The following is a 19,580-nucleotide window of genomic DNA, read 5'->3' as shown; positions in this document are numbered from 1 at the left end:
CCAGGACCTAGGACCAATTTGGATGTGTGGACATAGATATCGAGAGTGGGTGCTTTATCTCTGGTGTTGTTCTTCTTCCTTCTCTTCCACGATAGTGACTATGTTGCGAGTCATCGTTTTAATTAGAATAAGAGACTCCCCCACTCACGCAGCACTAGTCGTTGCTGTTCTTATCCCTGGAGGTAAGACCGTAGAAATAGATAACTTTATGAGACGGAAGAATATCATGACCGCGGCAGTGCAGGAAACCAAGCTCCACAACAACAGCAGCTTTCGGCGTTGTGATGGTTGCAACGTACTGTTGCACCAGTCTGTTCAATACAGACATATGTCGCTTGAATGCGGATCTTCCCAGCAAACACAATGTCGGACGTCAAGCGCGTCTGCTGAAAGTCGGAAGTTTTTTCCGACGCGTCTGACCGACTTCGGTCCGAACTGTTGTTTTTCCACCAAGTCGCGCATTTAACACGGCATAAGATGATATTAAAACCTTTAATATGTTTATAGCAGATAAACTTTTATAGGATTTGGATATTTCATGAATAAACTGCGTATTTTCAACATCTTTTAATAATAAAAACAAATACTGGTCGAATACTGGTAAATAAATCAGAAGTTCATACGATAGTTCATCAGACTTCGGACCAAATTCGGTCCGAAAGTCGGCAAACACTTTCGATTTTCATAAGATTTTATTTCCGAATTCTAAGCGATATCTGTCCGAAAGTCGGTAAATAAATCAGAAATTTATACGATAGTTCATAAGAGTTCGGACCGAATTCGATCCGAAAGTCGGCTAAAACATCCGATTTTCATCCGAATTTCGGTCAGAGAACACGTCAACCACGCCATATGACTTTCGGTCAGAGTTCGGACCGAACTCGGACGTTTCATCCGACTTTCGGACCGAAATCGGTCCGAACTCGGATATTTCTTCCGATTTTGGTTTGCTGGGTTATGACACGTATGTACATAGACATGTATGAGGGTAGTAGTTAATCGTGGAACTACCGAGGTAGCTTTGACGTATACATCCCGCCGATTAGTAGCTGTACTCCAGCTAATAAAGACAGGATTAGCCCGCTTTTGGAAGGTCATAACCGATTAGTCTTACAGGACTTTAAGTTGTGGCATTTGTTCTACGATAACTCCATGTTTTGGACGGTCAATGAGGACGCCCTCACCAGAATTAGTGAAAACTGCCATATTTCGCTAGAAAAAAACCATCATGTCCCCAGTTCTGACAAATCGTCGGTGTCATGCTTATGTGTTCCATACGCCATTTGCCAGTTTGGAGATAATCGAATTTTAATTGTGTGGAGCTGACTAAAGCAAATATTTATTTTTTGACTTGAATTATTACTAATAGAATATAGAACATATTTGAAAAAATATAGAAGACTTTATATTGGAATATAAAAATTATAGTGAATTTTTTAAAAATAGAATTTTTATTGAATTGTTCCATATCCACACTTATGACACAAATGTGAAATATTGCACACCATATGGAACAAAGTGACAAACAATTTTTCTATCTTCGCCGCTATAAATTAAATACTTCTAAATCGAAAATTAAAGTTCTGATTTTTGAAATGCGTTTTTAAACTTCAAAGTTTCTAAAATAATTACTTCATAAAAATTTCGAAAACTAGAGTAGATAAGAGAAAGCCGACAAAAAATTCAGAAGTAAGTAAGTAAGAAAAGCTAATTTGCAGGATTTCACCGCTTCAGAGATCTGCCCAACCATTCTGATGTTTGGGAAGCAGAGAGGACGTTCCGCTGTCACCACTGTTGCAGCCGCTCGCTATATACCTGCGCACAGTGGTCCCTCTTGTATGGAAAAGAGTGCCAAAACATAGTTCTAATCGAGCTACCGCCTCCAAATTTTAAATGTAGGTTTATAACAAGCCAGAAAGATTGAAAACCATTTTTAGTGGATGTAGGTCCATATTTGGGTATATCTCACATAGAAAGGTACCGCCCGATTTTTGGTATTTTGACGATTTTGGCCAAATTTACCAACCGATTTGCATGTTATTTTGCATTTTGAGTTCTGAGTGAATAAACTACCTCATTGCAAAAAATATTCAATATAGGTCCACGTTTAGGTATAGCCCCCATATAAATGTATCCTCAGGCATTTTGAGTTCTGAGTGAACCAAATATCTCCATGCAAAAAATGGTCAATATCGGTCTACGTTTAGGTATAGCCCCCACAAAAACGTACCTCCCGATTATCGAAATTTTGACGACTTTACCCACATTTTTCAACCGATTTGGCTATAATTTTGCATTTTGAGTTCTGAGTGAGCAAAATACCTCTTTGCAAATAAAAATGTTTAGTATAGGTCCATGTTTAGGTATAGCTCCCATATAAACGTACCTCCCGGTTTTCGGAATTTTGACGATTTTACAGGCATGGTATAAGAGGAATAACTAAGCGGGTGGCAGATGGGGGCAGCTGGAGTTTTTTAATCGTAAACTAGAGACTATTCCCTGCATTTAAAAAATCTAATTATATTAAAAATATCAGAAAAGTTCATTTATAAAGAAATTATTTTTAATGAATTTTTAACGTATTATGACTTTGTTTTTTTCGTTAAAACATTGTCAATGTCCTATAAGTTTCATTTTGAAAATTGAATATTTACCTCTCCAATTTTTTATAATTTTACTCATAACCTACGAATGCTTTGCGGATGTAATTTTCGTTTTTAAGACCTCACATATAAATCACAATATCTTCGACTTAACTTGGCCTATAACCGCTGTAAATTTACAAAAATAATGCTGGATGTTAAAAATTTGATATACATATTTAGAGAATATTTATTTCAATCGCAATCAAATTTGTCGCCATCAATTTTTTCGATTTTGGTCCACGGGCGGAACCACTACGCTGCGGGTCGTATAAGCGAAGTGAGACCAAATTTCCCAGCAGAGGCGGTGGGTTTAGCAAATTAGCGTGATAAGCTTCGTCGAGTCATCCCAAGTGTCAGCTCCCTGAAGTTAACACGGCAAGTTCAAAGGTCGGTTGATGACCATAAGCGGAACAAGTGGCTACACCATCTGAAGACCTGCAATTTAAGCCTGAATAAGTGAATTGTGAGGCGTTACGCTGACTGATCCGCAGAAGTGCGAAAGTTATGACGGACGAAGAGAAGAGTACTACTTCGCATTAGATCTTTTCTTGCGGAGATAGAACCACCGTAATTTACAATGGATGATGTTGCGAATGTCATCAGGAACGCTAAATCTGAATCCTTGGGCGCTGATGGAATCTCCATGGTAATACTGAAAAAGCTGGGAGTTGGTATCTCATCAAAGGTCTCACATTGTCGCTAGCAACTCACATCGTGCCCGAAGTCAGGAAAAAAACTCTACTGCAGCCGGATTATGATGGTAGCAAAGGTGAATCATACAGACCGATTTCGCTTTTGTTTTCCATAGCAAAGACGCGTGAGGCGTCAGAATTAGCTATCTAGTTGCCGATCATCACACCCTCCAAAAGGCATTGAAATCGTAAAGTATGATTATGATTTTACGATCTTGACGCCAGGAACCTTTTCCAGTAGATAAATATGAAAATATCTGCGACTAAATCTACGGCCACCACATGGACTGCGAAAATAAACACAGCACTCGGCGTGCAGGAAAATGGGTATTACTCTAACAAACGTATATAGTACAACCTCCACCACATAATGCAGGGTATATTAATTTTGTGATTCCGTTTGAAACTTCTCGAAATAATCACGAAAAAGGAATAAAGTTAAAGTTCAACGCACATTATGTGAGTTATGTTTGGGAATAATTCACATTCACATCAAACAGCCAGACGGATAAGATGTTGGGTTTTATTCGCTAAGTTTGTCGAGTGCTGGCGTTGCACGAAGTACAAGATTAGAGTTTGGCAGTGACCGCAGTCACTTGAACCGAATCTAACAACAGCCGTCGGCACTGCGATTCGTTCGCTCCTGTCGATTGCCCACAGCATCCGATTACCACAGAACCGGGTAACACACCCGACGACTGCCGAGCCGACAGTCTCCCGAATAGCACTAAGCCGAGCCCCATATCCAATTACCACCGAGCCGATTATAAAACAACCCGCTCACCATCGAGCCGATTATATCAACCCGATCACCATCAAGCCGGCAGCATGCGTTCGAGGCTGCTCTCAGACTAGCATCGGTGAATCCGACGAACACTACCTCTACACCTAAATAGAAATACATTTAAACGTCATATTTACTAAATTCTATCAATTAAACAGCGAAGTACAATTAATCATTTTCCTTACTTAAGGTTTGTGGGTCCTTAAGTCGACCCTGGCAGCGGCTGAGCTAACCTCAGCCTCACGAGCAAATCTCTCCCACAAAAATGTGGTTGCCTTGGCATCTGTGATCCAAGGTACTGCTGCAAGCATACAATCTGCGGTTAAACAATGGGAGGAGGAGACGTAGAAGTCAGGGGGAGTTCAACCTTGGCCTAAACATCAAGGACAGGGAGCGGAGTTATAAATACAAAAACCGTAGTGGACATTTCCATTAAAGTGGATATACACAAGATGGTGGACGAAGTGAGCGAGAGCATCGCAAAGATCCCAGCAAATAACAAGATCACAAACAAATAAGAAGGAGCTGTCAGGGGCACAACGGGCCACAATTTTAAGAAGAACTAGGCGTAACGGAACGAGAAGAAAGAAGGATATTGCCATGGAGATCAAAAACGCTCCCTCCACTTCCTCGGAAATGGCTAAGAGAATTAGATTTCTCGAAGAGGATAACACTTCGAAACATGAAAAAGTCCCACCTCTGAATCATCTGAAAAGACCGTGAAGGCAAAAGGAAATACAAGGACGAGCTGTATAATGCGGTGATCGATCAGTAGACCCTCTACTATAGGCTACTAAAAACCATAAGCAAACCATTGAAGAAATGGTCAATGGCCACTTAGTTTCGCCGACTCTGGGGAGATAATAAGCAATATTACAACTGCTTGGGAAGGTCAAATTAAAGCTGATGACTGTGTTGCCAGTTTTTGGCGATTTTTCTCCAAATGGTCTCTAGTTGTCTCTTTTTATACCCTCCACCATAATATGGAGGTTATAATTAAATTTGTCATCGTGTATTCTTGATCAGGGTCCGACCGTCCGAAATCAAGATACTGCTCTCAATTTTTAAGATAGAGCTTTGCAACTTCGTACTGAAGTTTCTATTACTCCTAGGATGTTTGGTATTGCAAATGGGCTATATCAGTCCACGTTTTGATATAGCCCCCATAGAATGGTACCACCCGATTTTCGGTATTCTGAAGGTTTTAGCTTCATTATCACACCGAAATGGCTAAAATTTGGTACTTAGTCTTCGTTAGGGGTATACAACTTTCCATATGAAATTTGTCGGTAAAATACCTCCCGATTTTCGGTATTTTGAAGGTTGTGGCATCAATATTCCTCCGAAATGGCTGAAATATGGTACTTAATCTTCTTTGGGGGTATACAACTTTCCCCCAGAATTTTGTCGGTATAGGTCCACGCCTTCATATAGCCCCCATGAAACGGTACCTCCCTATTTTCGGTATTTTGAAGGATGTTGCCACAATAATCCATAAAAATGGCTAAAATATGGTATTTGGCCTTCGTTGGTGGTACAAAACTTTACATATGAAATTTGTCGGTATAGGTCCACGCCTTTATATATCCTCCATAGAACGGTACCTCCCGACTTCGGTTTTTTGAAAGTTGTGGCCACAATATTCTTCCAAAATGGCTGAAATTTGGTATCCACTTGTTGAAATTTGGTAATTAGTCTTCATTTGGGGTATTCAACTTTCCCCCTTAAATTTGTCTGTATAGGTCCACGCTTTCATATGGCCCCCATAGAACGGTACCTCCCGATTTTCGGTATTTTGAAGGTTGTGGCCACAATAATCCATCGAAATGGCTGAAATTTGGTATTTAGTCTTCGTTGGTGGTAAAACCTTTCCGACTGAAATTCTAAAGCATGTGACGTCAATATCCCACCAAATGACTGAAATTTGTTATTTCCATTGGGTTACTAAATATTACAGAAAAGAATAATCCATATCCCCCATACAAGCGTACCTTTTGATTTTCGGTATTATGAAGCCACATTATCTTATTGAAATTTCGGAAATTTGGTATGTAGTCTTCCTTGAGTTTAAAAACTTTCCGCCAGAAATTTGTCGGTAAAGGTCGACGTTTTGATATAGCCTCCATAGAACAGTACCTCCCGAATTTCGGTATTTTGTAGATTAGCCACATTGTTTTACCGGAATTGCTGAAATTTGGTATTTAGTCTTCTTCATAAACGAAAGGAATATAACACTGTACAACAAAATCGAACTTTTTTTAAAATTACAAGAAACGCCACACAGATTATGAAAGAGGACCGAAAAAAAAGACACGTGTGTCGGCGTTTTGAAAATTTACGTCGGGAAGTAACCTAAATAGGCGTGGCAAGTTCCGCCTATTTCTACAGAATTTGAAATATTCGACATCAGATTCTTTGGAATCCTTGCATTTTAGGTATAAAGTGTCTTTAACAATATTACTGACAACAATACGGGGTATCTTTTTATGAAAAAAATTAACCCTCATGCGAGTCACTAAAGGGGTCTTTTTGTTCTCTTTTTTCAAAAACGTTTAAAAACTCCTTTCAAATGTGATCGCATCAGATCAAAATATTCTATAAAATTATTTGTCATAAAATTTTACTATAGGTCCGCGAAAACACCAAAACTCTAAATCGTATCTAAACGCCAGGAATCTGCCTTTATCTGAGTTTATTAAGTTTAGTCCCACAAAACTTCATTCTAGATAGAAGATGTCAAAGACATAAATAATTTCCATCAAATTTAAATATAAGTCGCCAAATAAGTGAAATATGTATTTACAATAGATATCAAGAAAATATATACATCAATTTTGCCAACAAAACACCCAAATATTTTTTGAATAAATTTGTTTTGTTCTTTTTTCGAGTTGATGCATGAAAGTAACATGAAATTTAGTTCTAGACGAAATGTGTTAAAAGAAGAAATATTCTACACAAAATTTCATTATAAGTCCTAGAACAAACCATATCTGAGTAAAATACTTTGTTAAGAAAATGACGTTACAAAATTAGATATTATAGATAGAAATTATTTGTTACACTGTTTGACTCTTAATTAAAATTTATTCCATACTGAGTCAAAATCTCCTAAAATACCTCACTTCTTGGAGGTTGTGTCAAAAGAAGAAATGTTCCAAATCATTATGAGTCTCTGAACAAAAGAAATTTGTAGCTATAATATTTAACATCTCCAGAAGCTTTCGCTTTTTATATCTTATTTAGGATCACATTCTAACGTTTTTATTCACATTTTCGTTATCTGCGGTCACAAAATATATTTTATTGATGTTTTTATACCCTACACCACTATGTGGGGAGGGTATTATAAGTTGGTTTTGGCCAAAAAGTTTGTAACGCATCGAAATAACGGTCGTAGACCCATACTTATATATATCAAAATGAATGTCTCGACGAGCTGATTCGATCTGGCTATTAGAGTTGCGTCGTTCATGAACGAACCGGCTCAAAGGAACGATTCCGTGAAAAGAACGAACGGATCCGTATCCAGCTCATTCTTTTATATCGTTCATTTAGATCCACGGACGAGTCATTGCTGCTTACAAAATTAGCAGCATTGGTTTTGCAGTCAAACTCTAAACAAACGCTGCGTTAGCGCAAACAGCACACAAAACAAACAATGATTCAGAGAGCTACTCTCGCTCAGTAACTCACCTCATTCAGTAGCACATCTCGGCCATATCTTTCTTTTGCATCATTCGTTCATCTGGTTCTTTCATATCAAAACCACCACGACTGCGTTCAGAAACAAAACCACCCCATTAGCACACAAACAAGCAAGTAACACAACAGTTGTGTCATTCGGAACGAACATTTTCAAAAGAACGATTCGGTGAAAAGAACGACGGAGTCGTATGCAGCAGAGAACGAACGACTTCAAAAGAAAATAATACAGTCAAATGTATTGTTGAACGAAAAAGAGCCAACGAACGAAGTAAACGACCCGGATCTTTTTGGTGAACGGAATGAAAAAGATCGATCAGCTCAATGAACGAGATTGCCCAACACTACTGGCTATGTGTGTCCGTCCGTCAGTCCGTCCGTCTGTCCATCTAAACCTTGTAATCACGCTACAGGTATACCAAAAGCAATGACAATAAAAGTAGAAAATATCACCTTTCTAATGATGTAAAGTAGGTTCTCGTAGGTGATCAAACAACGAATATATCGCAATAGCCGCAAATAGAACCCAACTTTTTATTTTTGCGATTTTAATAATAATGACGAATATCACAGCTTGGGTTGGGGACTTTCCAAAAGCAAAGCCTGGCTATGAAAGCAGAAGATCCCATCTTTACAATGATGTAAACTAGGTCGACGTAGGTGACCAAATAACGGAGATATCGCAATAGTCGGTAATACATACCATTTTTCCACTTTTTTGGAAATCACGCTACAGATCTCAATTTTGATCGGATCGTCACGAAATTTTGGGGGTTGATGGGGGTCTAACAGAGAAAGAAGCCTATTGATGGTTGGCATACATCCCACTTTTCCATTTTTTATTTGGGTTGTACTGCCGATGCACTTAAATGGGTTTCAAAAAAAATTGACCTGTGTTAATGAAGACATTCAGAGCAAAGGCGCTAAGCTATCCCAATTTTAATATTTTGAATTTTATTAGTCAAAAGCTTATGAACAGGGGTAGTGGTGTAGGGTATCACATAGTCGGCCCCGACCCGACTATAGCCTTGGCTCACTTGTTTCATAATAAATTCTTTAAGAAGATTATGTGTGCTCCATCCAAACTGTTTTTGAAATACCTATGGTGAATATATATAGGGAAAATATTGATAACCCAGATCGGACTTTGAAAAATTACGTATTTTAGTACTATAAACTTAAATAACGTCATCAGGATAAGTCATAGGTTCCTGATATTGTATGTGAAAATGCGGGGATAGTCTACGGCTATTGTCCAGTGAATATATATCTGAAATACGAGTTCTAACATCCATGGTTTGGCATGGTCCTAAATACTCTAATGATGACAGCTACTCCTGATCTGATAAAATTTACTGAATTAACCCTTGAAATTGAAGTAACTAACCATATCCTAACTAAACTTGTTACGATCATTCATGATACACACATGTATGTCAGTTCAGTCAATTTTATCAGAGCAGGAGTAGCTGCCATCATTAGAGTATTTAGGGCCATGCCAAAACCATGGATGTTAGAACTCGTATGTCAGATATATATTCACTGGACAATAGCCGTAGACTATCTCCGCATTTTCACATACAATATCAGGAACCAATGACTTATCCTGATGACGTTATTTTAGTATAAAGTACTAAAATACGTAATTTTTCAAAGTCCGATCTGGGTTATCAATATTTTCCCTATATATATTCACCATAGATATTTCAAAAACAGTTTGGATGGAGCACACATAATCTTCTTAAAGAATTTATTATGAAACAAGTGAGAAAAGGCTGCAGTCGGTACGGGGCCGACTATGTGATACCCTACACCACTACCTCTGTGAATAATCTTTTCACTCGAAAACATTTCTTTTATGGAGATACGAAAGTTTTCACCTATCTGGCTTTTATACCAAATGACTTAAGGCGAACTGAACCAAAATAATTAATATTTAATTTTATATTTGACTACTGTCGACATCACCAACATCAATAGGCTTCTATCTCTGTGAGAAAATTTCGTGATGATCCGATCAAAATTCCGACCTGTAGTGTGATTGCATTAACGACTATTGCGATATCTTTATTATTTGACTACCTACGCCAACCTACTTTGCATGATTTCAAAGATGGGATTTTCTACTTTCTTATTCAGGCTTTGCTTTTAGAAGGTCCCCAACCAAAGGTGTGATATTCGTCATTATTATGGAAAGTATCCAACCAAAGCTGTGATATTCGTCATTATAACTAAAATCGCAAAAATGAAAATTTGTGTTTAATTTGCGACTATTGTAATATCTTCGTTGTTTGATCACCCACGGGAACCTACTTTACATCGTTAGAAAGGTGATATTTTCTACTTTCATTGTCAGGTTTTGCTTTTAGTATACCCCTTATAGAAGCTGATATATTAGCTTTGGAAAAAAACGTTGTCTTTTTATCCAAATAAGTTTTTTGCCCATTCCGAACCCTAAATATTATTCGACCCTCACCAAAATCAATAGGCTTCTTCCTCTTTGAGATCCCCATTAACTCTCAAAATTTCGTGACGATCCGATCAAAATTGCGACCTGTAGCGTGATTTCCAAAAAAATAGAAAAATGGGATGTATTACCGACTATTGCGATATCTCCGTTATTTGGTCACCTACGCCGACCTAGTTTGCATCATTGTAAAGGTGGAATCTTCTACTTTCATAGTCAGACTTTGCTTTGTGAAAGTCCCCAGCCAAAGCTGTGATATTCGTCATTATAACTAAAATCGCAAACATGAGAATTTGGGGTTTATTTGCGACTATTGTGATATCTTCGTTGTTTGATCACGTACAAGAACCTACTTTACATCATTAGAAAGGTGATATTTTCTACTTTCATATACCCCATATAGAAGCTGAGATATTCGCTTTGGAAAAAAACGTTGTCTTTTTATCCACATAAGTTTTTTGCCCATGCCGACCCCTAAATATTATCCGACCATCACCAAAATCAAAAGGCTTCTTCCCCTCCGGGACCCCCATCAACACGCAAAATTTGACGATCCGATCAAAATTGCGACCTGTAGCGTGATTACAAGGTTTAGATGGACAGACGGACGGACGGACACACATAGCCAGATCGACTCAGCTCGTCGAGACATTCATTTTGATATATATAAGTATGGGTCTACGACCATTATTTCGATGCGTTACAAACTTTTTGGCCAAAACCAACTTATAATACCCTCCCCACATAGTGGTGTAGGGTATAAAAACATCAATAAAATATATTTTGTGACCGCAGATAACGAAAATGTGAATAAAAACGTTAGAATATGGTCCTAAATAAGATATAAAAAGCGAAAGCTTCTGTAGATGTTAAATATTATAGCTACAAATTTCTTTTGTTCAGAGACTCATAATGATTTGGAACATTTCTTCTTTTGACACAACCGCCAAAAAGTGAGGTATTTTAGGAGATTTTGACTCAGTATGGAATAAATTTTAATTAAGAGTCAAACAGTGTAACAAATAATTTCTATTTTTCTATAATTTCACATTTCGTCTAGAACTAAATTTCATGTCACTTTCATGCATCAACTCGAAAAAAGAACAAAACAAATTTATTCAAAAATATTTGGGTGTTTTGTTGGCAAAATTGATGTATATATTTTCTTTATATATATTGTAAATACATATTTCGTTTATTTGGCGACTTATATTGAAATTTGATGGAGATTATTTTTGTCTTTGACGCCTTCTATCTAGAATGAAGTTTTGTCGGACAAAACTTAATAAACTCGGATAAAGTACAACATTAACCCTAAAACGTGATTTTACTTTTGGCAGGTTCCTGGCGTTTAGGTACGATTTAGAGTTTTGGTGTTTTCGGGGACCTATAGTAAAATTTTATGACAAATAATTTTATAGAATATTTTGATCTGATACGATCACATTTTAAAGGAGTTTTTAAACGTTTTTGAAAAAAGAGACCAAAAAGACCCCTTTAGTGACTCGCATGAGGTTGAATTTTTTTCATAAAAAGATGTCCCGTACTGTTGTCAGTAATATTGTTAAAGACACTTTATACCTAAAATACAAGGATTCTGATGTCGAATATTTCTGTAGAAATCTGTAGAAATGGGCGGAACTTGCCACGCCTATTTAGGTTACTTCCCGACGTAAACTTTCTAAACGCCGATACACGTGTCTTCTTTTTTTCGGTCCTCTTTCATAATCTGGTCGAAATATCTTATAATTAGTTTTTGTGTTGTACAGTGTAATTGTTCCATTTTACTTCAACATAACTCGGGGTGGAGGGTATAACAAGTTCGGCCCGGCTTGTTATCGCTTGTATTTGTCTATAGAGCGAACACATGCCATCTCTTACTTTTGCAATTTCTGGCAACCGTGGCTGGTGGGGGATGACTAGATTCCTGGACTGACCAAAGCAGCGATGTACTACAGACGACGCCCCGATCTTGACGCGAGACGCATGCAATCAAACTCAGACCTTGGACGTGAGAGATGGGAGGTCTACCAAAGGAAAGAGTATGGCGTGGTGGGACTCGACGAGCCCTGACGCGGATGCTTAATACAGCCAGCAGAGAGCTATACTCAAGAGGGAGCCGAAACCATCAGCGACTCCCAAGAAGGCTTTAACGAACGCCTCGAATAACATCTGCAGCATCACCCATCGTAATCCTCGGCTGAAAGAGATCACAAAGGACGTGTTAGCTTTCTGACACAGATCAAGGTGTGCATTAAAATCTCGCCTTTCAAGAGTGGCTAATGTTAGGCGAATAACGCGGGACACGTTAATCGGTGAGATATACAGTAGAGTCAAGCTCAAGGGAAATAGTTCTGTACAGGAACGACTGGTATCTAACATAACTCCGAAGATTTTAAGCGTAGTTCAGCCCAGTTTCTTGAATTGTTTCGATCATTATCGACATTTTCGTTGAATAACCACGACAAGGAGGGAAGTAGCAACCATTAAGCCTTACATTCTCAACCTTTTATATGCTATTTAACATTCGAAAACTCTTGTGAAATTTACGATTTCCCGATTATAGTCTCCTCAATCTCCCACCACCACACTGTATTCGAAAATTATGGCATTCATTGTCGATGCAAGTGCGATTGCATCAGTTGTGTGGATGACTGACTTCGTCCATTTTTGTCTTCTTTATTTCTAGACAAAAATATGTCATTTGCTGCTGTTGCTGCTGCTGGAAAAGTGTGACTTTGGGCAATTATGGAAAACTTAACTGTGTAGCAGTTCTTCTTTCTTGATGATTTAGTTATTGTTGTTGTTACTCTCTTTAGCAGCGAAATTGAGCATATTAACAAAGTTTTCTTCCCCTCTTGTGTTGCATTTGTATGCCCTGTAATACTATTCGTTGTTGGGCGTTGAAAGTACTTAAATGACCCAAAAATATTAAAAGAAGACGAAGAAGAAAACTTCAATTACAAATATCTGTCTACTTTAGTTTATTTTTTGCTTTTATTTCGAATCGAGAATGGCCAATACTCTAAGAGTTCCGTTAAAAAAAAAAAAGATATCTTAAGAGGAAACTATCTGTCCGCACCATCGGGCATAAAAAAATGCGACCCCAAAATGAAAGTTAACTGAAATCAATTGGCCCTACTTAACGACTGAAATGTCAGGTTTCATGGCAAGTAAATCGAATCATTTGCCATGGGATATGGTCAATTGTTATTCAACAAGGACAAAAAGGATAATGCCATAACAATGAAGATGACGATGATGATTATGCTGTGGCGAATGGAATTGCTTTCAGATCAGCCAATGATAATCTTTAAAGTTAAATTCAGTTTAAAAATACTTGTATCTATGTATTTGTATGTTTGTAACTGCATTTAATATGTTGAATAATTTGATAAATTTGACTAAATTTATAATTAGAATACAGATTCCTGTTGGAAATATCTTAAAACCGGACATGATATTACAGAAATATGCCGGCGGACTTTTGATTGGCAAAAGATCAAATTTTTTGTTCTCACCGATTTCTAAAGTGAAGGATCAAAGACGGGCGGACCGACTATATGATACCTTACATCACAGTGAATATGTAACAAGAAAAAAAGCTTTATGTTCGGCTGACCCGAACTTTTTACACCCTAAACCATAAAATATTCTGAACTTATCTATATTAATAAAAGAGTCAAGTGATTGACTGACTAACTTACTGAATGACTTTATGATTCATCAACGCCCTGGCGAAACAGCTGAAGCTAGAATCTTGAAATTTTAGGTGGGGGTCACTCTTGGTCCGAAGGTGTCAGATAAGGTTGGGTTTTTGGAAATTCGTACGAGAACGGTACGAAAAGTACTAACAGTTACTAAGTTTTTTCCATTTTGTATTATGTGATGAAAGCTTGAAATTTGGAATGAGAATTAAGGTTGAGATGTAGATTTGATACAGGGTGGTGATTTTGAAAATGTATGCACATGTGTACGAAAAGTACTAAATGGTACTAAATTTGGTGCGAATTTAATTTGGATGAACGGATAGAGCTGGAATCCTGCAATTTTTAATTAAGATTACTGTTGGAGTGTAGGATTGAGATAAAGAGGTAGTTTTGGAAATTCATACTTTTCGTACCCATAATTATGCATTTTTAGAACTTCCTCAATCCTACATTTCGACATTAATCTTAATTCAAAATTCCAGCTCTATCTATTTGTTCACTAAAATACAAATTGTACCAAATTTAGTACTTTCCGTACCCATAAGTACGAATTTCCAAAACTTCCTCAATCCTACCCTCCAACAGTAATCCTAACTCCACATTTCAGGATTCCAGCTCTACTAGTTCATCCAAATTGTACCAAATTTAGTACCATTTTTTTTCAATTCAATTCATTTATTCGTAATAATTAAGCCTTTGGGCCAATTTAATTACAAAGTTATTTCAATTATTTATGGCATTAGATTTTACATATAAAACTTAAACTCTACAAATGTATGTATCATGGGTATAGATGCATCTCCATATTCTCTTAAAATAAAGACGTATGCCATTGTCAAAAGTGAGATTCCGGTTTATTGTATAAAATTAATAATTTTACCTTTAAAAGCCGATATAGTATGTGCAAAATGTCTTTCATTATAAGGTATAAATGTATTCCACAGCCTGCATACCCTTACTACAAAAGAGTATTGCATTGCGAGAGAATTAAATCTTGGACAAACCAATGTTCTCAATCGTGGTGACGGTCCAAAAGAAAAGATTGACGTTAGGTATTGCGGAGATCCATTTTTAAACACTCTATAAAACATTAGCAGTAATCTTACTTTTATGAAGGTATCAAATGAGCAACCTAGGAAATCAAAAACATACTGCGTCACATGATCATTGGGACGTAGTCCATACACATATCGAATTATTCTATTAAAGCATAGTCTCAGGGATGTTACATCTGTTGTTGTTGTTCCGGAATAAACCTCCAACCCATATAAAATAATTGGCATTAAAAAGGATCGAGCCATAAGCTTTCGCATATTTAGAGACAGGGAGCAGGGAATTCCGTGTAGTCGGCGAAGACCAAAGGTAATCCTTGATAAAATGTGATTTATATGAGTACTAAAATCTAACCTTTGATCAACATAAATTCCCAGAGTTTTCATGTGGTCAACATACTCGATTACATTGCCACCTATGTTGATATCAGGTATGTCACATGAGCGTGCGTTAAATACCAAAGCTTTAGATTTCGATATATTTAAAGAAATAAAATTTACAGTACACTAGTCCTCAACTCTACTTAGAGACATTTGAATATTATATATTAAACCACCTACATTATCTATATTAGAGGAAAAAAGCATTTGTAAATCATCTGCATACAAGTGGCTGCTCGTATCTGTGAGACTTTCAAATATGTCGTTTATATATAAACTAAAAAGCAAGGGCCCTAAAACCGATCCCTGTGGTACTCCCGTTTCCACAATCTTCAATGATGAAACTGTATTTTGAAATTCTTTAATAAAGCACATGACATTTTCGAAAAGTGGAAGGTGTTAAACAATTTGTTTAATAATAGTTCATGACATACCGACTCAAAGGCTCTGCTCAGATCTAATGTAATTAATATAGAAACTTTTTTGTTGTCCGTATTACGTCTTATTTCGTCAGTTAAACTTGTCATTAAAGTTGTAGTATTGAAATGTTTCCTGAAACCCGACTGAAATTTTGAAATTCTTTCAGACACATTCTCACTAACGATAATTTGTTTATTCATTAAAATCTCGAGGACTTTGGAACATACTGGCAAAATACTTATTGGCCTGAAATCAGAACAGTTAATCGGTCTACGATTTTTGGGAATGGGAACAACCCTTGCAACCTTCCACAAATCAGGATATGAATTCGACATTAAAATATAATTATAAATATGCACTAAATGCCTTGAAATTAATGGATATATGCACTGCAGAAACTTAGGGGATATACCGTAAACACCAGTAGCGTTTGATTTTATGCTATGCAATGCATTCCACACGTCTTGATCATCTACTGATTGAAAGCAGAATTCATTTAAATTATTTCTCTCTGAGTTTGGAAAAATTAAATTAGGTGCATTACTAGGAGGACGAAGGAGAAAATGATTATTAAATTCTTTAGCATCTACTTGTTCACCAAGTTCATTAGCACTCTCAGTTACACCTAAATTTCTAATTTCTCTCCACCTACCAGAATGAGACACTGACTCAAACAAATTCTGAAAATAGACGTTTCTGCGCTTTCTAATAATAGATTTGAGTTTATTCCTATATTTACAGTAAATTCTCCAGTTCTCATTGCACTTTTTTTTCGATTGAATACTCTCTTGAGTGGGATATGTCGGTCAAATAGATCAGTAATAACTGCATTTAATAGTTCCACTTTATAGTTTATGTCTTCGCTATAGTAGATTTCACTGAAGTCTACTGCACTTACATCCATTGCACAATCATCAAAATTAAATGAACTGTAATCTCTGACATATTTCACATTTTCACGTAAATCACATTGAATTGCTAATGACATATATATTAGGGCGTGATATGAGTTCAAAGCTGGAAATTGGAATTGCTTGCTATTTAGAACTAAATTCCTATTAGATACTAAAAAGTAGTCTATTAAGGAACTTCTTTCCGAACCTATACTAAAATGAGTCGGAAGGCAGTTATGAATTATTTCCAGCTCTAATCTTCTACACGCGTCTCTCATTATGTGACCGCTTTCAAATAAATCTATATTAAAGTCTCCCATGAAGACCACGTTCTCATACCTTCCAACCATTTCCGACAGAACATGTTCACATCTCGGTAGTCCGCCATGGGGTAGGTATAAGACACCAACTAATAACTTTCTTCCCTCTGGCATGTCAATTTCCACAAATAACCCTTCAACCAGCCCCTCCTCCATAATATCAACCACCACTTTAGACTTAAATTTCTCATTTACATACATACACACTCCTCCTCCCCTTCTCACTATCCTGTCATTTCTGAAAATCTTGTAACCATCAATTTTTACAGCTCCATCTAGAGTATAACTTCTTAACCAGGTTTCCGATATTCCAGCAACATCAAATTTTCCATTATCCACAAGATCTCGAATTTCGTCAATTTTTGTACATGCAGATCTTGGAGCAATACTTTGTGCATTCATATGCAAAATATTAAGATTATTGAGAGAAAGATTTAGATTATGAATCTCATGCCTATTGACAATGACCCCCAAATTATCATTCATAATATTTATATAGAGAAGCAAACCATACCCATGATACATAAAAAGACTTAAGATTAAAACTAAACCTACATGTTATAATTTTATTATTTTCCATTTTATTTACATTTATTGCTCGCAAAAAAATAAATAAAAAGAATAAAAAAGGCATATCAATTCAAATTTATGGCGTACAGAAATAAGGCCCCAGGAAATAACACCCCAAATTGAAAATGAAAATAGGCCCCAAACAGGTATATGAAAAACAACAACAAAACTTTTGGGGTCTAATTTCGTCTTTTTGGGACCTTTTTTCATTTAACTGTTGGGGTCAAATTGTCTTCACAACAAGTAAATCGAAAATTTGAAAATAAAATTGGGACCTAAATAATATTGGGGCCTAATTGAATTTTTCATTAGGGCCTTTTTGCACATGTTTGGGGCCTAAATATATTTTAGTGTTTAACAAAAACAAGAAATTGGGGTGCATTTTCTAAAGTTTTTATAAAGATATGATCAAAAAATGGGGTGCAATTTCGAAAAATTTATTAAGAAAAAAGCGAAAAAAATAAAGGACTCAAAATAACAATAATTTTTAGTAATAATAAGCAAAAGTAAACCCTTATTTCATAGAATTCAAAAAATTATATGATAAGTAATAATAATCTATATATGGTAACATGGGGCGCCTTCGCCACTGGGGCGGGTACGCCATCGCCGATTTTCTCCCCAAATACAAGTGCTAGAAAAAATCCGTTAAAGGCAAAATTGTGAGTTTAATGAAGATATATCATCTCCCAAAAGTTGGCAGTTGTGTCATAAGCTTGATAGCGGACGCACGCGGTTTTGTGTTTTGAGGGTATTGGGAAAAATAATTATGGTAGGTATTTTTTGTGATATCTTCTTTACCTTTTGTGATATCAAAAACATATTTTATACCGTTAGAAGACAACTACTGAACAATAGAAATCCCAATAATTTGCATGAAAAAAACAATAACAAATGTCAATATATTCATATTATGAGATATGTTGGGGGTGGGGCGCCTACGCCATGATAGGGGTGTGGTGGGTTAATGTCAGAAATTTGTCATAATTAACTTCAATTCTTTATGCCATAGATATACCACACTATAATGTGAAGTTAAAATCAAATCATAAACGTATCTTGTTTTGGTTATATTATGATTTTTGTACCTAAATTCAGGGAACCTATTTCAATTAACCGCTAGAATCGGTTACTATTTGTGAATTTTAGAATCATTTTTGATTATTCAATAGAAAACATGTTCCTTTTTCGCATAATGTTGATATTTAAGGAAAAAGTATGGTAAATTACAGTTTTAGAATCCGTTGGAAAATTTTCCATTTCGATGGCGAAGCGGCCCCCTGGGTGGGGAGGCTTCGCCACTTTTTAGACATTTTGTAAATTCTCAAAAATAATATTTTAAAAACAAAATTATAACCACTTATATACCAAAACTTAAATCCAAGATACGCTAATATTTGTACCAAAAATAATATTTGAGAAAACTTTAACGGTGTCGGTATGAGAACATTTTGAATAAAAACGGGGCGAAGGCGCCCCATGTTACCATATGTAAAATTGAAATTTGTTTGTCTGTTTGTTTGTTTGTCTGAAATTTTTAGGTTACATTGCTACATGGCCTGGAAAGAAAATAGGCTATATCATTTTATGAAATTTCGCGTTGATCTGGAGATAAAGCATCAAAACCGGAGGTACCTCCAAAAAAATTAGATTTTGTATGCAAATATCTTTAGAACTGTTACAGATACAATCTCCAAATTTTGTATGCGTGACGGAATTTGATGTAGAAATAAATTTACCAAATTATATTCAAATCGGTTCAGATTTGGATATAGCTCCCACATACATATATTTTCGGCCTATTTCCTTATTTTATGTACCAAACATGCTATTTATGTCCAATTTCGATGAAATTTGGAATGTATGATGGAACATGGTCTGGAAATAAACGTGCCAATTTATATCAAAATCGGTTCAGATTTGGATATAGCTCCCATACAC

Source organism: Musca autumnalis, unplaced genomic scaffold, assembly GCF_047663935.1.
Source record: "Musca autumnalis isolate F117 unplaced genomic scaffold, ASM4766393v1 scaffold_5, whole genome shotgun sequence".
Taxonomy (NCBI): domain Eukaryota; kingdom Metazoa; phylum Arthropoda; class Insecta; order Diptera; family Muscidae; genus Musca; species Musca autumnalis.
Note: the sequence above shows the minus strand (reverse complement) of the source record.